Source organism: Aedes albopictus, unplaced genomic scaffold, assembly GCF_035046485.1.
Source record: "Aedes albopictus strain Foshan unplaced genomic scaffold, AalbF5 HiC_scaffold_310, whole genome shotgun sequence".
Classification (NCBI taxonomy): domain Eukaryota; kingdom Metazoa; phylum Arthropoda; class Insecta; order Diptera; family Culicidae; genus Aedes; species Aedes albopictus.
This window is the reverse complement of record NW_026917102.1, coordinates 22,448-31,537: the sequence shown is the minus strand read 5'-3', so window position 1 is coordinate 31,537 and position 9,090 is coordinate 22,448. Positions and strand designations below refer to the sequence as shown.

General features: G+C 41.6%; 1 long non-coding RNA gene across 1 annotated transcript; it reads left to right on the top strand.

The window, feature by feature from the left end:
- Nucleotides 1-3,338: 3,338 nt before the first annotated feature.
- On the top strand, nt 3,339-4,456 carry LOC134284600 (uncharacterized). Its single transcript, XR_009995835.1, has 3 exons — nt 3,339-3,410; nt 3,517-4,016; nt 4,083-4,456. It is a non-coding gene; the product is annotated as an uncharacterized LOC134284600 (long non-coding RNA).
- Nucleotides 4,457-9,090: the final 4,634 nt, after the last annotated feature.

The window sequence follows — 9,090 nt, the reverse complement described above, 5'->3', positions numbered from 1 at the left end:
AGAAGTGGTGTGCAGCTTAACGACAAATTCCTGCATTGAATGTGTACGACGCTTCATATGCCGACGAGGAGATCCCCTGGAGATCTACTCGGATAATGGAACCAATTTTCGAGGGGCGGCTCGACTGCTGAATGAACAGAAGAAGGAGATCTCGATTATAAATGAGAACCTTGCTGGTGCATTTACAAGTACAACCACGAAATGGCTGTTCATCCCTCCCGCAGCACCTCATATGGGTGGCGCGTGGGAGCGCATGGTGCGCTCCGTAAAGACGGCTATGTTTGCTGCTTATGACGGCAATCGAAAACTGACGGACGAAGGATTGCAAACCCTGGTTATTGAGGCTGAGTCCATAGTGAATAGCCGCCCGTTGACGTATCTACCTCTGGAATCTGCGGAGAGCGAGGCTCTTACTCCTAACCATTTTCTTTTGCCGCTGAAGAACATCGAATGTAAGGACTTCGCTGCAGATACGACATCGGAAAAACATAAGCAAACCGCAGCAGCGGTTGAAGCAACATGGAACGCAACTCAACAGCATTTGAACACCTACTGGAAACGTTGGATCAGAGAGTACCTGCCGACGTTGACCAAACGAACCAAGTGGTTTGGTGAACAGAAAGCTATCGAGGTAGGAGATCTCGTCTTGGTAATCGACGGTACTACACGGAACGAATGGATCCGCGGGCGTGTCAAGGAAGTAGTTGCTGGGAGTGATCAACGGATTCGTCAGGCCATAGTACAAACTGCGAGGGGGTTGATGAGAAGGCCTGTGTCCAAATTGGCGGTCTTGGAGGTGAGAGAGAGTGGCTAAAATGGGTAAAACTGATCCGATGGCCAGTTTTACGGGGGAGAGGATGTTACCAACTGGCATCACTGGCCCCTTGATCTTTTCGGCAGGCCCTTTGACAGCTGTCATTAGGGAGAAGCTTGTCAAAATCTATTGTCGCATTGACAAGCAGCGGAAAGAAACGTGCAAGGTGAAATTGGATTTGCTAAACCTATTAAAACTAAATTTGTTGAACTTAATCTAAAATTTGTATTGTAGCTAAAATTTGGATTCAAGATTATCGTTAAATTGAACTACACATAAAACTAAAACTATTGTATCACAAATATATCACAGTAAGTTGTTCCTTAAAACTAGTTACATCGACTTAACCTAGAATTATAACACAGATTGTGACAAACACACCAACTACACAAAGGACAAAACGTTGAGGCAAAAGCGAAGAACTAAAACGCTCGAAACCGAAAATTGTGAGTATTATAAGGCATGGTAGAATTGTGAATACAACAAATATATTTCCAGCTAAAAGCTGTTTTTGCACCAACCTAATCGAGTTGCGAGCTGCTGAAAGAAACGGCCCAGAGCTTCTTGTTCTCCGGAACAGGCGCCGACCATGTCCTTACAGTGAACCGGAGAAGGAAAGGAATATTAGTTGGACAACCGTTGCTATTAGAGAATATCTTTCCAAAATACAGATGAAGTATTTTTTTATTAACTTCTTCATATGCATTTTATCAAATAATTATCTGTGAGCTTTGTAGAAGAATATTTTACTGATTTAGTGGCCTCTCTTGTTTTTGTGAATGTCTAAAAGGAAGTTCTGATAGAACTAAAGGATATGTTTTAGCAAACTCATTAAATTTCATTGAAATTTTTTATAGGAATTTCTTACGGAATTCTTATATAGATCCTCCAAAAATCCTCCAAATGAAACCTCCTAATAAATCATATTTTAAATTAAAACATGATATTTTGATCCAGATCCAAGAATCCGTTTTTACAGCACGTATCTATTAAAATTTTCACAATTCCGCAGAGCATATTGCATTAGAAGAAAACCCGCATATACAGATAGAACACAACACTAAAACAACTTCCAAAGATAAATAATCACAGTTCAATCAATCTGACCACTTCAAAACCCAACAGAGTCCATCCATTCAAGATGCTGGTGGCGATGCTAGTTTGACCAGTTCTCGACTCGAACGCCCAGCTTCAAACTCTGCATACCTCGCTGCTCGGCATGTAGCCTGCCGCAGACCAGAGGCATGATCTGATTGAGCCCCTTCGTTGGTTCGTGCGTTCGTCGTATGTTGACTTTTTACTCATACACTCATTGCTCTCTGCTGATACAACAACAGGCTACGACGACGACGACGACTACGACAGACAATCATTTGGCACAGGAGGAGAGAATAAAAAGAGTTTGCAAACCGCACCCCTCCTCCCTTATCAACCTCTTCCAAATACCTCTGACTCCCCGCAGAAGACAGAAGAAGCTCTTATGCGGGATGACGACAGACAGTGATCTCTGTAGAAACATCTGACCTAGGGTCACATCCATTTAAAATTTAAATAATGACAAAAATGCAATGATACTCACCTTCTGCGACAAGTGGACCGAGAATACTCGTTTCGTTACTCTCTATTGAACCCCCCGGGGGAGACTGCAAAGCTGTGTTTGATTGCCCGAACGCAATGACTGATGACGAATGCGAAAAACGGGGGGAATGGATGATGGCAGCAACTGATGTTGTGATTCTTGCTGATTACTTCTTCAACTTTTTCTTCGATTTATAGAAAAGTCTTTGAAAAAACCGGAACTTCTAGAAATTCTTAAACGACACCCGGATTTCTTTTCACGCAGTAAGAATAATCTTTAATATCTCAGCTAAATTTCTTCCTTCAACTTCGATTCACTTTGCTGCCGAAGGGAAGAAAATTCGCGCACTAACACACACCGATTCCAGAAACCCCACTAAACAGCGCTGGAGGAGACACTAATTTTCCTGCTGCTTCGCTTACGGTCTTCTCACACTGCGTCAATTTCACTGCTGGCACCCTATTGTTCCAGCGATTTCCGCACGGAACAAAAAACCCCACACAACAGTACCCGAAAGAAAACCGACACGGAACACTCAATCGTTTTTCCGCACAACCACTGATTCAAGACACCCTGCTCTACGTCCTCTCTTCGCGATGGAACCAAATCGATTATTTAACTTCACTTCACCACAGAACGGTCACAGACTGGAACGCAGTGCGCTTGATGGAGAGAAACTTCGATGTAGCAACCGCGACGGCTAGCAAAGAACGATTATCACTGCGTTTGGGGACATTCGTACGACGAAGCTGCTGCTGCTGCTGCTGCTGGAGCAACCAAAACACGCAATCTCTTTGCGGAGCGGAGACGATGGATGACAGACGGACGACGCGAGAAACGTCAACACTACACGCTCGTTGAAAACCACTCTAAAGGGAGTCGTTTTCGACTCACTTTTGTACTTTTGCAAAAGCTGACAAAAGTGAGTAGATTTCTACTCGCTTACACGCTCGTTGAAAACTACTCTCAAGTGAGTAAACTATACTCACTTTCAAACTTTTGCTAAATCTGTCAAAGGTGAGTAACATGCATTTGTCAAAGTGAGTTATTAACTACTCTCTCACCTCAGATCTATGCTTTACTCACTTCTGAGTAAGGCGATTTATTTACGAAAACTCACTAGCTGTTGTGATGCAGTGATTGATCGTAGCCGTATCCGAAAAATAAAACAAGTTGCAGGAGATTCTTGTGTGCCCAGCTGCAAGCCGGCGGAACACCTAAAATCGATGCTGAAATGGATCACATTGCAGAAGCAGTGGACCCGGAATCCTTCCGGCAACCAACAGGTGAGACGGGTGAGACTTAAAAAAAATGTTAATAACGACGCCATTTGCCAACATGTAAAATTGTTATTTATTATTATTTATTTATTTTTAACTAAAAATTTGGAAATGTAAAATTGTTGTCGCCGGTTATATGTCTGACGAGGTGGCTGAGCAGCGGATCTGGAATGCCACTTCTGGGAGGTACATTTCCTTAACGCCAGTAAAACAGCTAAAAATTCGTATATTCGGAAAGTGGGAGCATCATTGAAACTTAAGACAAGGACTAAAGAAGAAGATTGATGGAGCACCTGAGGTTTGAAAAGAACGTACGGTAACACCGCTTATTCGTTGGGTAAAAGTAAGTTGTTTCTATTTTGACTTGGCATTTAATGAGTTGTAATAATCATCTGTTCTCTAATTTCAGCCCATGACTAACAACGGCGAAGATTCGGCTGATCAAGTGCGGTAGATCCGCACATAGCTTGCATAAATCAGCCAGGGAAGTTTAAAGTGTTTTTATAACTTTATTATAATGTTGTGTAACATACAATAAATACTATAGAATAAATAAAAAGTAAGCAAGATAAATGAATAACAATTCCAAAAGCCATCCCGAGGAATGTTTATCTACTCACTTTCGCTAATTTTGCTAAAAATAAAAGTGAGTAAATACTACTCACTTTCAACAAAATCAATGGTTACTCTAAAGAGAGTAAATCCGCTTTACTCTCTTTTGAGCTGATGCACTTTGTAATGAAGTGAGTGGAATTCTACTCACTTTAGAGTAGTTTTCAATGAGCGTGTAGGAAAAATCAGTGCTTTACACATATTCGCGAGGCATAAAGGCTCAATTTTCCACTAATATTATTAGCACTTCTAATATTAGTGACTATGAAAATACACGCTCATTGAAAACTACTCTAAAGTGAGTAGAATTCCACTCACTTCATTACAAAGTGCATCAGCTCAAAAGAGAGTAAAGCGGATTTACTCTCTTTAGAGTAATCATTGATTTTGTTGAATGTGAGTAGTATTTACTCACTTTTATTTTTAGCAAAATTAGCGAAAGTGAGTAGATAAATATTTCTCGGGATGGCTTTTGGAATTGTTATTCGTTTTAAAATAATTAAAAACACAAAAATTGAGATGAACATAAATCTTGCCTATTTTAATTTATTCTATAGTATTTATTGTATGTTACACAACATTATAATAAAGTTATAAAAACAATTTATACTTCCCCGGCTGATTTATGCAAGCTATGTGCGGACCGCACTTGATCAGCCGAATCTTTGGCGTTGTTAGTCATGGGCTGAAATTAGAGAAAAGATGGTCATTACAACTCATTAAATGCCAAGTCAAAATAGAAACAACTTACTTTTACCCAACAACGAATAAGCGGTGTTACCGTACGTTCTTTTCAAATCTCAGGTGCTCCATCAATCTTCCTCTTTAGTCTTTATCTTAAGTTTCAATGATGCTCCCACTTTCCGAACATACGACTTTTTAACTGTTTTACTGGCGTTAAGGAAATGTACCTCCCGGAAGTGGCGTTCCAGATCCGCTGCTCAGCCACCTCGTAAGGCATATAACCGGCGACAACAATTTTACATGTTGGCAAATGGCGTCATTATTACACTGAACGGCGGCTTGCGGTGAAAATTACTATTCTGAGGGTCAATTTAAATACACAACGCCACTAAATTTGTGCAGACTGATTTTCGTTTCAATTCAACAGAATTATGTTTTCAATTTTACCATGGACTCGATTTTCAATTAAAAAAACTTACTGTTGGCAGCCGGATTCGAACCAAGAACCTTGATATCACCAGGCTCGCACGCTACCACTCGACTATCGAACCGGTTGATGTGAGAAGAAACAAAACGCACACAAGAAGCGTTGGTGGGTCGATGATCATGTTTTGCCATGGTAAATTTAAAAACATTGTTATGCTTGTTATTACTGCAAGCCGCCTTTCAGTGTAATATTTTTTTTAAAGTCTCACCTGTTGGTTTCCGGAAGGATTCCGGGTCCACTGCTGCTGCAACGTGATCTATTTCAGCATCGGTTTTAGGTTTTCCGCCGGCTTGCAGCTTGGCACACAAGAATCTCATGCAACTGGTTTTATTTTTTTGGATACGGCCACGATCAATCACTGCATCACAACAGCTAGTGAGTTTTTCGTAAATAAAACGCTTTACTCAAAAGTGAGTAAAGCATAGATCTGGCGTGACAGAGTAGTTAATAACTCACTTTGACAAATGCATGTTACTCACCTTTGACAGATTTTGCAAAAGTTTGAAAGTGAGTATAGTTTACTCACTTGAGAGTAGTTTTCAACGAGCGTGTACAAGTTGTTTTAGTTCATTTACCTGTCAAAATTCATCCGACAGTTCACTATTAATTGACTATTAATTTGAAATGGCAGTTGATGTTTGTTTATATTCTGCATTTTCCGCGTAACATCCGGAAATAGCTTCATTTATTCCGAAGTTTTGCATTCTTTATACGATAGATGAAGAAAAGCATATGCTGTTTGGATAATTTTCGGCCGCTCTGACGAAATATTTTTTTTACAAAGTATGGCACTGCAAGTACCTAGATTTTTAGTAAAATGTCCCAAAGATTTAATAGTAATGGTTGAAAAACAATGTATAAAGATTTAACAACATGTATTATGCTTCTTGTTATTGCTGACTGCACCCCAAATTGGACTGACACAATAGTGTGCACACACCTTCAAAGTGTGATTACAGCGCAGGGATACGTCGGATCGAATTGAGGTCTTCGGTGCACTTATTCCTTGTAAATGGAGGAATAAGTGCCCCGAAGACGTCGAGACGATCCGAGGCAAATGTGCACTTTTATCAAACTTTTTAGGCGTACCATAAAAAGTGTGGTAGTCCAATTTGGGATGTAGTCTGCAATAAAATCCCAAGTGATCTGGGATGCAAAAATTTAGCTTTTACCTACTTTTATATGTCGCAACTCGATTCGAGTTAGTGTATGTATATTGTAGCTCTTGATTAGCTTAATGATGCGCAATACAAGCAATTGATTCAAATTTATTTCGCATCTGCAACTTTACCTGTGCTTATGCAGTGACCATATATGGTCACTATTATAATCAGGCTTGACAGCAACTCCCTCGCGAGAAAATGAGGAAGCGATTTCGGCGATTTTCTGAGGAGTGAAAATAAAACTCAGAAATCACAACGCAAATCCTCAACAACACCGAGCGCGAGTTTGCCGCGCAGCGAGGAGTTCGTCCAACACTCATAATTGCTTGTTGTGATTCTCACGTCCACTCACACTCAAAAAGCTCTCGCGAGTTCCACTCCCATACAAAGATAGACTCTCGAGGCGAAAATCGCACTCAAAAACCCGGAATAATCATCGGCTCTTTTTTCGTTTCCCTCTTCCTCGCTCAGTTTTTATTGCCTCTCTGTTTGGGGTTCGTTCGCTCACTCGCGACGAGGCAAAAGCAAAACACCGCTCTAGAGCATGTTGCAAAACTCTTTTGATTTCGAGGAGGATTATCAAGCCTGATTATAATAACCATAACTTTACCAAGAACCTCCAATCAAAGATGGGTATTGTAGAAACTTTGGAGAACTTGAGAGGCTCAGCAGAAATTAAATTTTGGATACAAAGTGTACATCAAAGCAATTTTCTCTTCAATAAGTTTCGAATACATACTGCCAAATTTAATCGTCGAAAACTGGAATTAAGGTTGACATGTTAGATAAATAATATCTTTTGAGTTCATCAAAATGGTAAATCGTGTCAATGGAACGCGGAGACAACAAAATTTGGCGTCTTACTAAAGCTCTGAAGAAGACGGTCAAATACAGCCCCCCTTTACGAAGCGGTGATAAGCTGTACGCCTGCCCGCAGGAAAAAGCCAAATTGTTAGCTGAAAGTTTCGCCCAAGCACATAACAACCAGTTACCCGACGACAGACCCACAGTCGACGCTGTCAAGCGATCCATTGACTATATCGAGCAATCAATGCCAGCTCCCGGCAACTCGTGGCTTGTTCGACCCAAGGAAATAAGGAATGTAACCCGCAGTTTGAAAGTCAAGAAGTCACCCGGCCACGATGGAATTAGCAATTGGCTGTTAAAGCACCTCCCTCGAAAAGGCTTGGTGGTTCTCGGCAAAATCTTCTCTGCCTGCCTTAAACTATGCTACTTTCCCGCTGAATGGAAACACGCAATAGTTGTCGCGATTCCGAAAGCCAAAAAGGATGCCACTGTTCCATCAAATTACAGGCCCATCAGTCTACTTCCAACTCTAAGTAAGCTGTTCGAGCGTATCATATTGAAACGTATCGATCAACACTTAGAAACAACTCGTATCATCCCACATGAACAGTTTGGCTTCCAAAAGGGTCACTCTACAAGTCACCAAATCGTGCGTTTGGTGAAACAGGTTAGGCGTAACTTTCAGCAAGGTAACTCTTCGGGTCTGATCCTCCTGGACGTAGAAAAGGCATACGACTCGGTATGGCATGACGCTATTCTACACAAAATGCACCTCGGGAACTTTCCAATGCTCCTTTTGAAAATGATCCAGAACTTTCTCAAGGACAGATCTTTCCAAGTATCGGTTGATGGCTGTACTTCGGAGCGAACATCCGTGCCTTTTGGTGTACCGCAAGGCTCTGTTTTGAGCCCTGTCCTGTACAATATTTTTTCTGCCGACATTGTTCAAGTAGACGGAGTGAAGTATTACTTTTTTGCTGACGATACCGGATTTCTTGTGTCACATCGTGATGCCAATGTTGTGGTTGAGAAATTACAGCAAGCCCAGGATTCTCTTGAAGAGTACCATAGAAAATGGAAGGTGAAAACTAATCCTACCAAGTCACAGGCCATTTTCTTCACGCGTCGGCGGAGCCCAAGATACCTACCGCAGGCTCAAGTTTCTTGCGGCGGAGTTGACATACCGTGGACACCAACCGTTGGTTACCTCGGTATGACCCTGGACCAGAAGCTGAACTTCGGTTGCCATGTGACAAACAGCATTCGAAAATGTGACCTACTCACAAAATCGCTCTACCCGCTTGTTAAGAGGCGCTCTCGGCTACATCCCGCTATCAAGGTGCTCCTATACAAAACCGTTTTTAGGCCGACGGTGGCGTATGGGTTCCCCGCATGGTTCGACTGCGCGCAAAGTCACCGAAACAAAGTTCAAATCAAGCAGAACCGTATACTGAAAATGATGCTGGACCTGAGCCCGTTCCACCCGACCGACGAGGTGCACAGGCTTGCTGGTGTTGAACGAATCGACGACTGGTTCCAGAGACTAGTTCCCAAATTCCTGCTAAGCTGCTCAACCTCTATAAATCCTCTTTTACAAGAGTTGGCCGCATAGTTTTTGTAGTACTGTGATATTAGTTTTTTAAGTTTCCTTTTCTATCCCGTTT